Source organism: Coturnix japonica, chromosome 8 (genome assembly GCF_001577835.2).
Source record: "Coturnix japonica isolate 7356 chromosome 8, Coturnix japonica 2.1, whole genome shotgun sequence".
NCBI lineage: Eukaryota > Metazoa > Chordata > Aves > Galliformes > Phasianidae > Coturnix > Coturnix japonica.
This window is the reverse complement of record NC_029523.1, coordinates 25,990,532-26,005,776: the sequence shown is the minus strand read 5'-3', so window position 1 is coordinate 26,005,776 and position 15,245 is coordinate 25,990,532. Positions and strand designations below refer to the sequence as shown.

General features: G+C 53.6%; 1 protein-coding gene across 15 annotated transcripts in view; it reads right to left on the bottom strand.

Moving 5' to 3' along the window:
• Positions 1–15,245, bottom strand: part of LRRC7 (leucine rich repeat containing 7) — a 169,574-nt gene that overhangs the window by 113,281 nt on the left and 41,048 nt on the right. For 12 of the 15 annotated variants that reach the window (XM_015870859.2, XM_015870862.2, XM_015870865.2 and 9 more), the window contains exon 1: positions 1,279–1,379. The exons of 2 other annotated variants lie outside the window; for them this stretch is intronic. The gene's annotated coding sequence lies outside the window, so the exon portion shown is untranslated. Of the gene's footprint in view, positions 1–1,278; positions 1,380–10,747; positions 10,951–15,245 lie in introns of those variants that run through there. One more of the 15 variants, XM_015870860.2, reaches the window with a different exon arrangement.

Genomic DNA, 15,245 nt, shown 5'->3' with positions numbered 1-15,245 from the left:
ACACACACAGACACACACAGACACACACAGCAGCCCCAGCTGTGGCCATTTGGGCACCTCTGCCCCAGGAGCTGGCTTCATGCACAGCGCTGTTCTTGGTAGTATTCATTAAATGAAAAGAAAGAAAGAAGAAAAAAGTCAAAAAAGCTTCTCTAAAAAGAAAAAAAAAATCCTGAAAACCAGCAGTACCCATCAATCACCTGCACGGTGATCACGGGGACATCAAGCCAGAACAGCTCATCGAAATATTTCATTGCAGGACTACCGAATTAACGCAGCTTTTCCAGTACCGGCTATTGGGAAATGAGGAAAGCTTTGGTCCCTGGGGCTGCACGAACAGCCCAACGCGGCCGATCAGCGGCCGATCGCCCCGCACTGCTCGAAGCCGGAGCGGCAGCAGCTCCGCCCGCATCAGGCCGAGCCTCCAGCCCCGCTCCGGAGCGATGCGCCGGTTGCCATGGCGAGATCCCTGCACGCCCCGAGCAGGGCGAAGGCGCCGGGGACGGAAACGCTTCGTGTCTCCCCCAGCCCTAACGGTGGCCTTTACTCAGAGCACCCGAGGTTAAACCAAGGGTGCACGTGACCGGGGTTTAGCCGAAATTCGCAGATTTGTGGAAGCAAACCCAAAGGGTTCGGACGGAGCCGGAGCGTTCCGAAACGCCCGGACACCCATCATCTCCATTTCCCCACGATCGAGAACTTCCAGCAGCGCTTCCACCCCCGCCATCACCCCTCCCCAGCCCGGCATCCCCCGGACACGCCGTGTGTGCGGCTGTGCGCCCGCAGGGTCCCCGAACCCTCCCGGGAGCGGTTCCGAGCTCGTTCCCGTTGTCCCGAGGTTCCCGCTGGAACTTCCAGCACCGCCATCCTCCCACCAACGGCGGGATCGTGCGGGGGGACGGGCGATCACGTCGGAGCCGCACGGGAATGAGAAACGCTTTCTGGAACGGTACCGAAAGGTGCCTCGGAGGCACCGCTGCGCCTCGCCACGTCCCCCCGACGCTTCAGGAGCGAGATGCAGCAGCTGCCAAGGGCACGGAATTTTCCAGGAGCCGTGCCAAGCTCGCTGCCGGCAGCTCCGGGGGATGGCTACGAAACCCGCACCGCAAAGCGAAGGGGTCCGAGAGGCGGCGGGGCCGTGCCCACCGCCCACCGCTCCCCGCGGGACTCGGCCACGCCCTCCCGTCCCCATCCCGTCCCCATCCCGTCCCCATCCCGTCCCATCCCGTCCCATCCCATCCCGTCCCCATCCCCTCCGCTCCTCGCCCCGATACTCACAGCCGCAGCCGGGAGCGCGTTCCACACCGCGGTCCGGGGGCGCGGAGCCTGCGGGGGCGCCGCCGAGGGCTGCCCGCGCCCGGGGCTCGCCGCCCGCCGGCCCCACCGCGCAGGATCCGCCTCCTCCGCGGGGCGGCGCCGGGCACAAAGGCGGCGGCGCTGGGGCGGGTCCCGGTGCGCGGCCGCGCTGCGCTCCGCCGAGCGGCGCAAGGGGCGGAGCGGCTCCCGGCTCCCGGCGGGGGCGTCGAGCGGCCGCGCCCACCCCGCGGAGCGGAGACGTAGGTCGGCATCGCCCCGCCGGACCGCGCCGTGCCGGGCTGCGACAGCGGCGGGGATGGAAAGACTCCGCGTGGGCGCCCTGCGGCGGGTCGGGGCCGTCCCCCACCCCCGGGAGCGGAGGGACAACGTGCTGCTGTCGGAGCCTCGCGCTGCCGGCCCGCTGGGGTGGGTCGGAACGCTGCTCCATCAGCCGCCGAGCTGCCTGCGGCTCCTCAGGTGTTCCAACAAGCGGACCTTGGAACGCACTGAATTCTCCCAAGCAGAGGTGGCAACTGGTGCATCGCACTCCAGCCACCTCTCCACATCCACTAAGAACCACAGAATCGTCACAGTAGGAAAAGAGCTCTAAGATCCCCGAGCGCAACGCCAACACATCCCACCCCGCCCACTAACCACGTCCTTCAGTGCCACATTCCCACGGCTCTGAACACCCCAGAGACAGCGACCCCAACACCCCCTGGGCAGCTGTGCAGTGCTGGCTGCTCTTGGGAAGAACAGATTTCCTCTAATATCCAACCTGAACGCTCACTGGTACCGTGCTGGGCCAGGTGGGTGCTGCAGGATTCCCTTCTGGGCAGCAAAGGGTCTCCTCACTCTGTGTCCTCCCAGTACTGCTGCATTGCCTTGGTGTGTTCAGCAGGAGCTGGCTGAGGACCGCAGGGGTCATCCCAGCACCAAATGCCCCATGTCTGTGCCATGGGGACAGTCCTTCAGAGGGGACAACCTGACACTCATGCTACTCCCTGTTACCACCATGGTGGCACCTGATCTGGAAAAGCTGTGCCTGCCTGCATCTCTTGCTTTTAGCAGTGGGTGTGGAAAGGTTTGACTTCAGCAGGGATCTGGGAGGAGTCTCCACTGTCAGCATCTCCCCATCCAGCACTGCTGGCCAGAGGGCACCAGCTGGAGCCCCTGAGGCTGCCAGCCCTGAGCAGGAAGGTGGGATAAGGAATGTTTTATTCCTTCCATGGAATAATATCAAAGAAGAGAAGCAGCCTTTGATGTTTCTTTTCATTCACATTCTGCCAAATGCAATGTTAAAATTGCATTCCTTCAGCAAATTTACCTAGAAATGGGTATGTGCTCCTTGTGCAGACCTGGGTTCACCAGTGTCACCACCATGGGCTTAAGACTGATAACACTGAAATAAGATTATTACTTCTCATTTCTAAAGAGCCCGAAATATATAGAGAAGCAGCAGTTACTGGTGACAAAACTCCTTACATTTAATAAATGACAGCAGTGCACAGCTTTGCAAACCTCCCCTGCAGAATCCCCAATCTACTTTTTCCCCCTGGTTGTGCCTTGAGCATCCTTTCCCACAACCCCAGAATCATCAGTCTCCATTTCATGGGGCTTTAATTTTAAGACTGAGAAGAGCAGATGAGTCGTATGCCTCGGTGGTACGGATTGAGGCTGAATTTTAGGTAACCAAAAGCAAAGCAAGGCTGGCAGAGGCCGGTGGGCTATGGGACGGTGACTGTGGTGCTACCAAGGTGGCAGGGACGTGGCAGAGAGTGGTTTATGGCAAAGCACCAATAGCTGCTGCCACAGGAGCTGTCATCAGCTGAGATTCTGGGGAGTCCTGGGGAAATAGCAGAGCTGGGACTGTGGTGGGGCAGGAATGGCCCTGCCTGGCCCAGAGATGAGCGTGTCACTGCCACCATCACTGCCACCAACACCAACACTAAGGTAACACTAAGGTAAGGTACAAAGCAAACTTGTGCTGCATGCAGGGTGAGTGGGGCCTGAGCTGTGCCCCACCCCCACACACATCCCGGTGCTGCTGTCCTGGCCGTGCCCATCTGCCCTGCTTTAATCCACCTGGAGCGAGCTGAGCTCCATAGGTGGATCCAGTACAAAATCTTCAGCCATTTTCCCCACACCTCATCGCAGCTCTCTCTGCAACCCGTCATTTCATCCAATTTTGCCACAGTTCATGCATGACCTTCCCTGCCAGAGCCACCGTGTGAGGAGCAGATGAAGGACACTCCCAGCTCCACTGCTAATGCAGGGAATGCAGCAAGCCGTGACACTGAGGCTCCCACTTGCTCACCATGTCCACAGGCACAGCTGAGGCCGCCACCTCCCCGCTGTGCCTCCATCGGGGCGCACATGGAGCCACAGAAGCGAGCCTGGCTCCCTCCTGTGCTGCAGCAGCTGCTTCCTGCAGCAGTGTGTGGCAGAGCACGCTGCAGGCACTGCAGCACCCGCACACACTCATTACCTGTGCCCTGCTTCATGCCCTCCGGCCCCTCCAGACACTTGCACCCCAAATTAGTGATTAAAACCTTGCTGCCCTGCTTTAATGCTGCCTTACTGGAGCCGTTCTGCTGCAGCAGCGACACTCAAGCAGTCACAAAGACACACGGAGTGGCTTTGCAGTTACCAGACCCCTCAGCCTTACTTTGGTGTGTAACCAACCATTGATTTTTGCACACATTTAATACCATGAACCTCATCCCTTATACCATGAGATGCTCCCGTAAGTGAGGAGAATACACAAATACATTACAATCACTAATACCACAGCAACAGGTGATGATGGCAAAGGTCTTTAGAGACTTGTTAGCAGAAACCCCAGCTCTTCAGCAGTCCTGGCTTCTTTCTGGCCCTGCACATTTATGTCCCCTAAAGATGTCAATGAGTTGCAAGTGAGAAAAGAAAGCAAAATGGTGCCACCCACTCGTGTCATTCCGCTGTGAGCTCTCAGAGCTGGGGGCGCAGTTTTGGCTGATTTCTCATCCATCTCTGCCCCGACTCAGCCCCTGTTCTGTGACCACGGGGCAGTCACAGCTCAGCACCTGCACCTTGCAGTGTTTAATGCCTTGCTGCAAGGCTGGAGATGGAGGGAACTTTCAGCACATTCTTTTTTTTTCTTCTTTTTTTTCCTAATACCCTCTTACCATTTATAAATAGAGCTGTTACTAAGCAATAGCAGTAAGTAGAAAGCAAAGCCTACCGAGGATCAGTTCTGTGAACAGGTATTTTTCCCACCCTAAGTACTGTAAACACCGTGGGCTGACAAATTATGAATCAGAGCTCCCCATCCCCACCATGAGCTGCCCCTGTTCCCATTATCCCAGTGGAACAATGGCAGCAGCCATCAGGAGATGGGGATTTTAGCTCTGGCTTTGAACACCTTGCTTTGCAGGTCAGATTCTCAGGCCTTTCCAACCAGCTTCAGAAAAGAAGTGGGATGCAATGCTTGTGTGCCCTCAGCCAACTGTATTCCAGGCTGCACCAGAAGCAGAGTGGTCAGCAGGGTGAGATTCACCCCTCTGCTCAGCACTCTGAGACATCACTTGGAGTTATGTGTCTAGTTGTGGAGTGTACAGTACAGGAGAGACATGGAGCTGCTGGAGCACACCCAGAGGACAAAAATGTTCCCGAGGATGGGACGCCTCTCCTATGAGCACAGCTGAGAGCTGGGGCTGGGAGTTGGAGAAGAGGAGGTTCCAGGGAGAGCTGAGTGGCCTCTCAGTATCTAAAGGGGCTGTAAGAATGATCAGGACAGGCTCTTGAGCAGGTCTGTGTGACAGGACAAGGGGAAGTGGTGGGTGCCCCATCCCAGCAGACACCCAATGTCAGGGACGGGGCTCTGAGCAACTGCTGGAGCTGTGGATGTTCCTGTTCACTGTGGGTGAGTGGGACCAGATGGCCTTCAGAGGGCTCTTCCAACTCAAACGATTCTGTGTTTCTATGCTGACAACCTTAGAAGAGATAAGCAAAGTACTGCGGAGACTCTGGGCTCAGAGCAGGTGGGAGCAGGAAATCACACACTGGTTGGGTTGGAAGGGACATTAAAGCCCATTGAGTTCCAGGCCCCTGCTTTGAGCAGGGTTGCCACTTGACAAGTTCAGAGCAGGATATTCACCATATTCAGATTTAAAATGGGTGTAATCCAACCTCCCCCCAAAAAACTCTCCCAAAGAGAATGTGCACACAACCCAGACCCCAGCAGCACTACCACGCCAAGCGCTCTCACTCTATTTAATTGACATCTCTGTGGGGGTTTGTGCTGCTGAAGGTCAGGATCAGGCCCACCATGCAGCACTGGCTGTGTCCCCATAGAAGGGACAAGGCTGGACAACACCCCAAGAGACAGTTCAGCAGGGGAAGAGCCAGGTGTTCCTTTGGTTGGTGTTTCAACCACTCCAGGAGGAGACCGAGGCAACACCTGAGGAACAGTCAGCCCCAGGAGGGGGCCTGGTGCCACCCCTTCAGTTTGGCTGCTGCCTGGTGTCTCAACCAGCCCTGGGACTGGAACCAACTACAGCTCCAAAAAGGGGATGAGAGGGAACCATCCCTCCTCCTTTCTCCTGGATACTGTAGATACGGGCTAAGGGGAGTTGACGTGGCATCCCATGAGGTGCTGAGGAAGGTTCTGGCTCTGGAGCAGAACCCCTCCATTGGGGTGGGATGGGGGACAGCATGGGCAGGGCTCGCTGTGCTCTCACACTGCTGAAGGAAGCATTGGGAGCTCACTGGGATGTCCAGGATCTAACAAACTGTTTACAGCTACATTATTTTCTTCCAGCAGGGAAAACTTGTAAGATTCATTACTGCGTGCACTAATTACTTCAGTTAAGTGTCAAAACTGCACAATTTAATGCTGTGTTTCCGTATATTAAAGACATTAATTGCCAGGAAACAGTATGCCATGACTAATTTTTTTTTAATTTTTATTTTTATTTTTTAAGAGAAATAAATATTGAGTATTTTTGCCATTAGGAGCTGAAACAGCACAACATATTCGAAGTCAATGTTTCCCTACTGAGCTGTGCAGCTTACAGCTTAGTGGCTGCACTGCTGCTACCAGCCCCTTATTGGCCCTGTGGATCATGGCACATGAGTTAGTGCAGCAATAACACACGGGGCCCGGGGGGGTGTGGGGCTAATGGAGAGCAAGACAAAGGCAAGAGAAGCCACTCACTTTGTTCTTCGGTGTAGTCTGCACGTTCATAGAGTCATAGGATCACTGAGGGTGGAAGATCCCCGAGATCCCCAAGCCCACCCCATGCCATACGTAGGGACACCCACTGCCCAGGTCCCTCGGTGCCAAATCCCCACCTCCAGGTTCAGCCAGGATGCCTTTGTCTCTCCTGCCCACCCAGATGCACCACCAGCTCATGGTCAGCAGCTGCTGACTAATACTTCTAGATACTTTTCCATAGTTCCATCTACTTCTCCTGGCAAAACATTAAAATAAAGGTCATTTCTGTGCTCAGTCACTTTGGGGCTTTGCATATTCAAAGTGTCAGGGTGAATTTCCAAATAATGCAAGTAAAAAAGGATGGACTGTTCTGCAAAGCACACCCAGCTGTATGGAACTGTAAGGACAGGCAGCAAGGGCTGGCAGGCAGAACTGTGCAGTGAACAGCTGCACAATAAACTATCACCCAAGGCTGCACCTCTTTGTAGCACTGGATATTCAGGTTGCACTGAGAGATGGTTATCCCACACCTGCCCCCAGCTGTGCTAGGCCCCTTCCTGTGCTCTCATGGGAGCACAGCAGAGCTTTTTTCACTGCTCATCACAAAGGTGGCATTGAATAATAGTTATATAGTAATTATAATAATATAATATTGGTAATAATACAGTCATCATATAATAGTCGTGGTGTATGTAGTGATAAAGGTATGTACACAGCCAGGCCATGCTGCAGGGACAACCTGCGCAATGCTCAGCCCCGGAGCCCCTCAGCCACATGGCAAACAACATTTCCATCTCCCACTGTGCACCCTATGCTCACAGCCTGCCCCAGCCAGCAGCCTGGTGGACAGACCAGGCAGGGGATAGAGCTCAGCCCCTGCTCTGCAGCTCCTGGTCCCAGTGCTCTGCCCGCAGATCAGGGCTGGGTCTCACACCTGGGGATGAACTTCAGACAATGCAGAATATGGCACTTGTGTGCCAGCATCGAGCAGTGCTCCACCCGGAGGGTCCCCATCCCATGACTGATGTGCAGCAACAGTTCCAGGCTGGCTGCTGCCGGCTCCCCCTGCTCACTTCCCCTCCTTACTCGTTTTTCTTTTCTTTGTGCACTCTTTGCGAGTCAGACTGGAAGAAAGGACAGCTGGACAAAGGTAAGAAAAAGCACGTATTTGAGTGTTATCTTGTGCCTTGTCAGGCTTGGACAGGACACACAGCGAGTTATGCCTGAAGATGGGGAAAAGGAGCAACACCAGGGTGGAGGTTTCCTCCTTTGACAAGGACTGTCACTCTCCAGGCCAGCCCAGTTTGCGGGTCCTTGCTCAAATCCAACTGCCTGTTTTCTTCTACCTTAATTTTCTGCTTCTGGATGAAGTGAACATTGCCTAAAAGCCTGTTGCAGTTCTGAGCATCTTACACTCCCAGGGAGCTCTGCATTCTCCCAGCCCAGCTATGGGAACAGCACTTCAGGACAAGGGCAGTGCCAGTAGAGATAGGGAACGCATGGAACCAAAAACAAGATCCAAGAAACTGGGGAACCAGCTGTACTTTTCCCACAAAGTATCATGTGTGAGAGATGAAACTTCAGCCCTGAACCCTCAACTGATCCATGGCAGCTGAGGCTGCTGCTCCATGTCCCAAGGACCAAGTTTATGACCAAGTCCCTTCTCACAGCAATCACTGATGTAGAAAAAGTCAGAAGAAAGAGAGGACATCACCCAGCACAAGAACTGACGCATCCAATGAACCAAGACCTCACAGAGGAATTTCTACTCAAGTAGAAAATGTAGCAATGAAAGAATTCAAAAACCAGCCCAAAGCATGAGATGCTCCCAGAGCTCTGGACAGTGCAGGTGGATCAGCTGCATCCAGCCCTGCCCAGCAGCACGTTGGGGTTTCCCTCATTTTCCCTGTGCCTGTTACTTTCCAATCCAGAGCTGCCTCCTGTCACAGTGCCATGACACAGGGGGGCAGGGACGGCATCCTTCAGCTGGACCTTCCCATGGGAAAACCCAACAGTTGCCTGGGACAACAGAGCTGTGCTGTTGGGATGTCCTAATGCTGTGTGGCACGGGGCCAAAAGGCAGCTTTTGGACTGAGGAAATTAGCTGGTTAGAGACAAGCAAATTTCAGTATTTCCTAAAGGAATTGCAGGAGTTGTGATTAACCTGGGAGATGGAACGCTCTGCTGCCAGGCAGATACTCCAAAAAGCTGGGAACATTAGAATGAGCTGTGTGACGTGTTTTGACATCACAGCACACATCGCTCCAACACCACAACAGCCCCAAAGCATCACAGCATCACGGAGCCACAGAATCACAGCATGCTGGGCTGGAAGGGACCTTAAACCCCACTCAGTCCCAACTGTTAGCACAGGGACACCTCTCATAGCACAGGAACCCTCCAGGAGTGGGGCACACACCCTGCTTTAAGCAGCAGTTCCACCTCTGGGTAACAAATGATTCAGGAATTCTGTGTTTGATTTCTGAGTAACTCCATGGGCACCAGCACAATGCTCAGCAGATGCTTCAAAATAAAACGTTCTTTTTGGTTTCATTATTTCTGCTGGACTTCTCTTCATGAGGCTTCTCCTCATGTTCCCTTCCCTGCAATGGGGGAGGCATTCCTGCATTATTCAGTTAACCTTTCTCATCCACAAACTGGGACAGACACTGTGAAAAACTTGACTTAAAACATTTATTTTCTGCAGGAAAAAATAGCAAGTGAATATGAGAAGAGACCTCCACATGCATTAGCTGTTCCACGTTCGTAGCTCTGGGCACTGGGAACAGTCAGCTCACGTGTGCCAGCCAGAGACCCATTGGGGGGAGCATCTTCCTCCCCCAGGGGTGCCCGTGCCCAGCTCCTCGCCCATGGTGAGCGCCCTGCAGCAGCCCCAGCAGCTCTCCTACAACAGCAGCACTAGGGTTGATGGGACAAACCTTCACTGAACCACCCCAGCAGGACAGGTTGCTGCTGGGCTGCCACCTGTGGCTGGAACCAGCCCCTGGCAGTCACACACACTTTGTGCTTTGATAGGAACACAATGCAAGATTCTACTCTGAGGGCTTTGTGAAGACCCCACGTGCAAGCAGAGCGAGCAGCAAGGCCTGGCCAGAACCAATGCACACCATGATGGCTTCAGATGAGCCAGGTGCAACAGCTAGAAAGGAGTGTTGCTGTACTGTCTCCCTTTTTCCTTCTAGCTGTGCTGCTGCTATCATGAAGGTGAACCTTCATCTGCCACTTTGAGATGAATGGGGTCGGTCTTGTTACACCACCACAGAGCTGCACTAACCAGGAGCCTTCTGCTGCTCAGACCTGGATGAGCAGCAGCACCGTGAACATTCTCTTCATAGAGAAGTGAAACCAAGGTAGGATAATGGCAATTAAAAATCAGATTGTGTTGGGCTGCATTTATGGCATTAATATCTACTGTATCTAATACTGCAGAATACCCACAACCAGCACCAAAGAGCAGCTGTGAGGGCAGCTGTGGGAGCTGCCAGCCCCCTCCCATCACATCTCATGTGGGATGCAACAGTGTGAGAGTGACCAAACCCACACAGTGCTGCTGGAGGCAGGCAGTGCTGGGCAGCACACAGTTACTCCCTGCTCTTTGCTTTTCTCCCCTTTGATCACAGCAAGGATTCTGAAGCCCCATGCATCATCTTTTTTCAAGCAAGGCTCGTACCAGTTTCTTATATTTCTGAGCAAGAAAGGAGGGTTTTTAAATATGCTGCTTAGGCAGATCTCAATCTGTTTGCTCCTGGCTTTGCTTCAGAGCCTCTGGGGAGGCAGATGCTTCAGCAAGCTCCGTGTCATTCACTGGGAAGCAACACAGCACAGAGCTACAGGAGGAGCAGGGGCAGTGCTGCCCTCCCCCCCTCCAAGCACCAGCATCACCACCACTCAGACCATGGGAGAATCCCCAGTGCTGCCAGGCAACCCCAAAATGAAGCCCTGAGAACACACACAGCACAGCTCCTGCATCGCTTTCTGCCCTTCCATCCCAAGCACTACTGTGACATGGCACCTGTCCCCCCACCAGCCCTTCTCCCAGCTTTGAGATGGTTTGGGGTTGACAAGAAGGTCCCAGCCCCCAAAACGCGATCTGCAAACATGCTCCCAAAGCAGGACAAGGAGCCACCTGCTCCCCCCACTTCTCACATCCCCAGCTTTCACACACCTGGCTAAGAACCACAGCACACCAAGGGCACCGCAAAACTGCCCACCGAGGCCCCATCGCTGTCTTACCGCAGGCGGCAGCGCATCCCCGTGGCAGCAAAGCCCCGCTCGCCTCCAGCCTCAGTAGCCGCCCCGCGGTGCCGCCCGGCCGGGCATCCCGGGGCAGCAGCCGGGCGAGGAACGAGGAACGAGGAACGCGGCTGGAGCGCTGAGCAGCACGGAGCCGGCTCCTGCCTCCGCCGGGAGCGCGTGGCAGATTCTAACATGAGCCAGCGCAGAGGAACGAGCAGCTGACAACACCCCCGAGAGCTCCAGTCTCTGTTAATTACCATTAGAAAGGTAAAATCGAGTAGATAGGGCTCATGCTTGATTTAAAATTAACACAAAAACGCAAAGAACAAAGGAAAGCGCTATCTCGGTTTGCTACGTGAGGCTATTTGCAGCATTTCCCGGATTTGCTGTGCTCTCATGCCGGCAGTGGTCCTGCTCCTGCTCCCCCCGCACTAGCTGATGGTTCTGCCATACCACGGGGCTTCCCAGCAGCAGTTTGACCCCTCAGCAGCCCTGGATCTGTGGGGCTGGATGCTGGGGCTCCCCTTGGGCACCCCATAGGGATCCAACCCAGTTGGGGGCTGTGATACCCTGAGTGTGGAGGCTGTGGAATGCAGGGTTTGTGCTCCATCCCCACAACTGCACCCAGGTGGTGTGGGACAGACACAGCGCCACAGGACAGACAGGTGGACACAAAGGGCTGATATGCAAAGCCCGGATCTTGTGCCTGTGGCTCGCAGGGCCCTGTGTCCCCACAGCACCCACTGCCAAACACCAGCCCCAGCTCCTGACCACCCCTGCCCCACACCTGCAGGGACACAGCAACCCCAGCCCCTCTGCCCCACAACCCCCTGCCCTGGGCAGTGTGACCATCGTGGGACCAGAGCTGGGACCTCCACTGACTGACACCAGCCCCAGTGCTGTGTGCCTCAGGGTTATGAGCGCAGGGACATGACAAAGGAAGGGATATTGCCCTCACCTCCACCTACATTTGTCTGCGAGTTTGAAAAGCTCCAAGCATTCCCAACTGACAGTTAATTTGTTATTTTTATGTGCAAACTTGGCACATCTCCCCTGAGACTCCCACCAACCAGAGGCTGCTCGTGCTCAGGACTCAGAGCTTCAGCTGCTGAAGGTAACACACAAAGCCCAGCTGCCACTTACCGGGCATGGCTGCAAAGCAGCTGTGAGCTTGGATTCAAGGTGCAGCAGGAGCACTGCTGGGAAGCATCACAGCCAGAGACACCATTGTGCCTTCAAACCTCCTGCCCCCAGGCACTACAGCGCTGACCCCATGGCATTCCAAGAGCATTTCTACATCTTTGGAGCCAAATATGTGGAGGGTTTCTCGATTTCAGTGGGATAATTTTGTGGGTGTGAACGTTTAAATAAATGTGTGTAAACACAAAGTGTATCAAACATATTTTGGAGAAGTTTTCATGTCAAGACTTCAGGTGCCGCTCCAAATTCAGAAGGTGCTAATGGGGCCATGGAACCTTGAGAAGGAGCCTTCCTGTACTGCTTTCCAAACTGCTGAGCTCAGCAGTGAGACTTTGCTGCCCCATGGAAGAGAAAGGCATAGGGCAGCACGGCCTCGGCCCCTCTGCACAGCAGTGACACCCGAGGCTGGCACGGGGATGGGGTAAGAAGCCGGCATTGCTGCAAGTCGGCCACCTCACGCTGCCCTAAATATAAGCCCTGGATCATCCGGCATGCTGAGCAGCCTTTGCTTCCTCCTCACACTTAGTCATCCCATTCCTTCCCCGGCAGCAGCTCTGCAAGGATCATGCCGGAGCCGCTGCCTGGCGGTGCCGCTGCTCGGAGGCGTGCAGCGCTGCTCGGTTGCCATGGCACGGCTTCTCCTGGTTTGCTGGATGCAGAGCGAGGTGTTTGCTGCTCCTCCAGCCCACGCCGCCTCGAATAGGGACCGCAGCGCTGCAGCCGGGAGGGAGCAGCCACCGCGTGTCCCCAGCGCCAGCCCCACGGGTCTGACTTTGTCCTGACCGCAGTGAAGTTTGTGCTGGATGGTGCAAAGCACAACCCGTCCCCTCCGCCTTCCTGCACAGGCATCAGATTTTAACACACGTGTGGCAAATGCAGTGGCCATGCCCCTTACCTGTGCATTCCTAACTGCCATCGTTTGCCACCTATCAATCCAAATTTGGTACTTGCTCTACAAAACTGACCCCCCAGCGATGGCTCTAGAGCTGGATCCTGCCATAAATCACAATTAATTACTCACACAGAGGTTGCACACTTAAACACAACAATGGCCTGGGAAAGCCCGTGCTGCAAGGTGGGTTTACAGCGTGTATCTGCTCTGGAGCTGGGACACATTGGCAGGGCAGAAAAGCCAGGACTGTGGCACATTAATGTTTGATAGGGAGAAATTCCACAGATCAATGTAACATTAATATGGAGCTTGCTATGAATAAACATTTCATTAAAACAAAACTTAATTTTTCATGGGAGCACATCTATTCACTGTTCTGCAGTCTGCCCTACCAGGAGCACAGGATGCCATTCATTACTGAGCACATGCCTGCACTGAAATCCCACTGAGCCCATTCCTGCTGCTGTCTGTGCTGGGCCCCAGAGGCACCGGCTGCCTCTGCCCATCGCCACACTGACACGTGGGCTCCAACAGGGAACAGGGGGGCAGTGGAAGGGGAAGGAGGTGAAGCTTATTAATTTCATGCACTATGACTTAATAATTCACCAAATGAGAGAGGTCACACGCTGGGGCAGTGCTACTCCCCATGGGTTTCAGTTCAGAGGTACAATCACAAAAACCATTTACACAACACCACAACTCAGAGATGCTGACCCCACCACTGTGCTACTCTGCACTGCTGCACCATTTTGGAGCTGTTTAATGGTGGCAGCTCTTGCTGCTGAGTTCCCTGTTCTCACACAGACACTGATCACCTGTGAAATGCCAGTGGGCAGACCGGGCACTGCTCACATCCTCCTGGCAGTGCCCACAGCAGTGCAGGTATTCAGCAGCTGCCCTGAAGTTCCAAAGCACAGCTTTTCTGCTGGTTTTCCCCTTACACAAAGAGGTGCCTGGTGGGCACAGCTCCTGGCCATGTTACCAAACATCCTGACAGTCCTTTGCGAGAGCATTTATAGAAGCCAAAGTTTGCTTCATTACAGCATCCCGCACTGCACTTTATCAATTGCTTTCTTTTTGCTTTTCTCTTTTCTTTTCTTTTCTTTTTTTTTTTTTCTTTTTTTTTTTTTTAACCTAATTGCAATTCCCAGCACAGCACCAGGACTCCTAAATGTCACTATATTTCTCTCACATCAGCCTTCACCATCAATCTCTGCTGCTCTTCTCCCCCTGTCTCCTCTTCCATCACTGGCCCAGGCTGCCCTGCTGCCACATGCCCCAGTGATGCTCTGTGTCTTTCCCCACTCCTCCATGGCAGCACTTGGGAGCAGCCCCCAGCACTGCCCACCTACATTGGGTAGGGAGGGAGGAGAGGGAAGGGTTTTGCAAGGATGCTGCAGAACAGCATCTGTGAGGAATAGAGCACATAGAGCACATAGAGCACATAGAGCACACAGAGCACATAGAGCACATAGAGCACATAGAGCCCTGAGCCAAAGCAACGCTCTTGCCTCTGGAATCCTGTACCAGAGCAGGTCTTGGTTTCACTGTCACACAGCTGCCGCTCACACCAGGGATAAATGCAGTGCTAAATGGGATGCTATGACCTACATTTTATGTATATTATGTCTCCGGTGCTGATAATGAGAGGAGAAACCTTGATATATTATCACTTACGAGGCAGTATATTTCCCTGCCTCCATCTTTAGGATGTTATATGGCATTTCTAAACCAAGCTGTATTTTCTTTAATTTATGTGAAATGCTGAACCTTCTGCAAATATTGCCATTTAAAAAACTACCAAGCAGCACTCTTTGATGGATTATTATTTTTTTTCTTCAGTTTGAAAGTGCTCATGAATTTGCAAACAGGAGTGCACATTGGAAACCCAGCCACAGAGCTGGTTGTTGCTATTTTACACAGCACAGGCCTAAGAATAAAACAGCAATACATTCATTCCAGAATGCATGACCATTCCAAAGACAACACTGAAGGGCAATGGCAGGAGACCAAAAGAGGCTTGCAGGAAAACAAGTTTCAGAATCAATGCTGAGAGCCCTTAAAGGGTCCCTAAGCAGGTGCCTTTATTGGACTGAGTAAAGCAACACATCAGGATTAAGAAAAAAAGGGAATTTTATGCAGTAATCACTGAATTCTGAACGTGGAAAGGCAGGAGCGTGCCAAGCAGCAGCCCAGTCCCAGCAGTAGACCTTTGGGTATTTACAACTACCATCTTTTCATTATTGTCACCATACAACTTTGCTTCTTTTTTTCCCCCCCTTTAGGACTCTGAAGTGATGCAGAAATGTTCAATGGTTGCTAAATCTTCCCAGCTTGTTCTTACTTCATATTCTTGAAGGTGCTAAACATCAATGAGGAGTATTTCTCCAAGGCTCCTCTCCA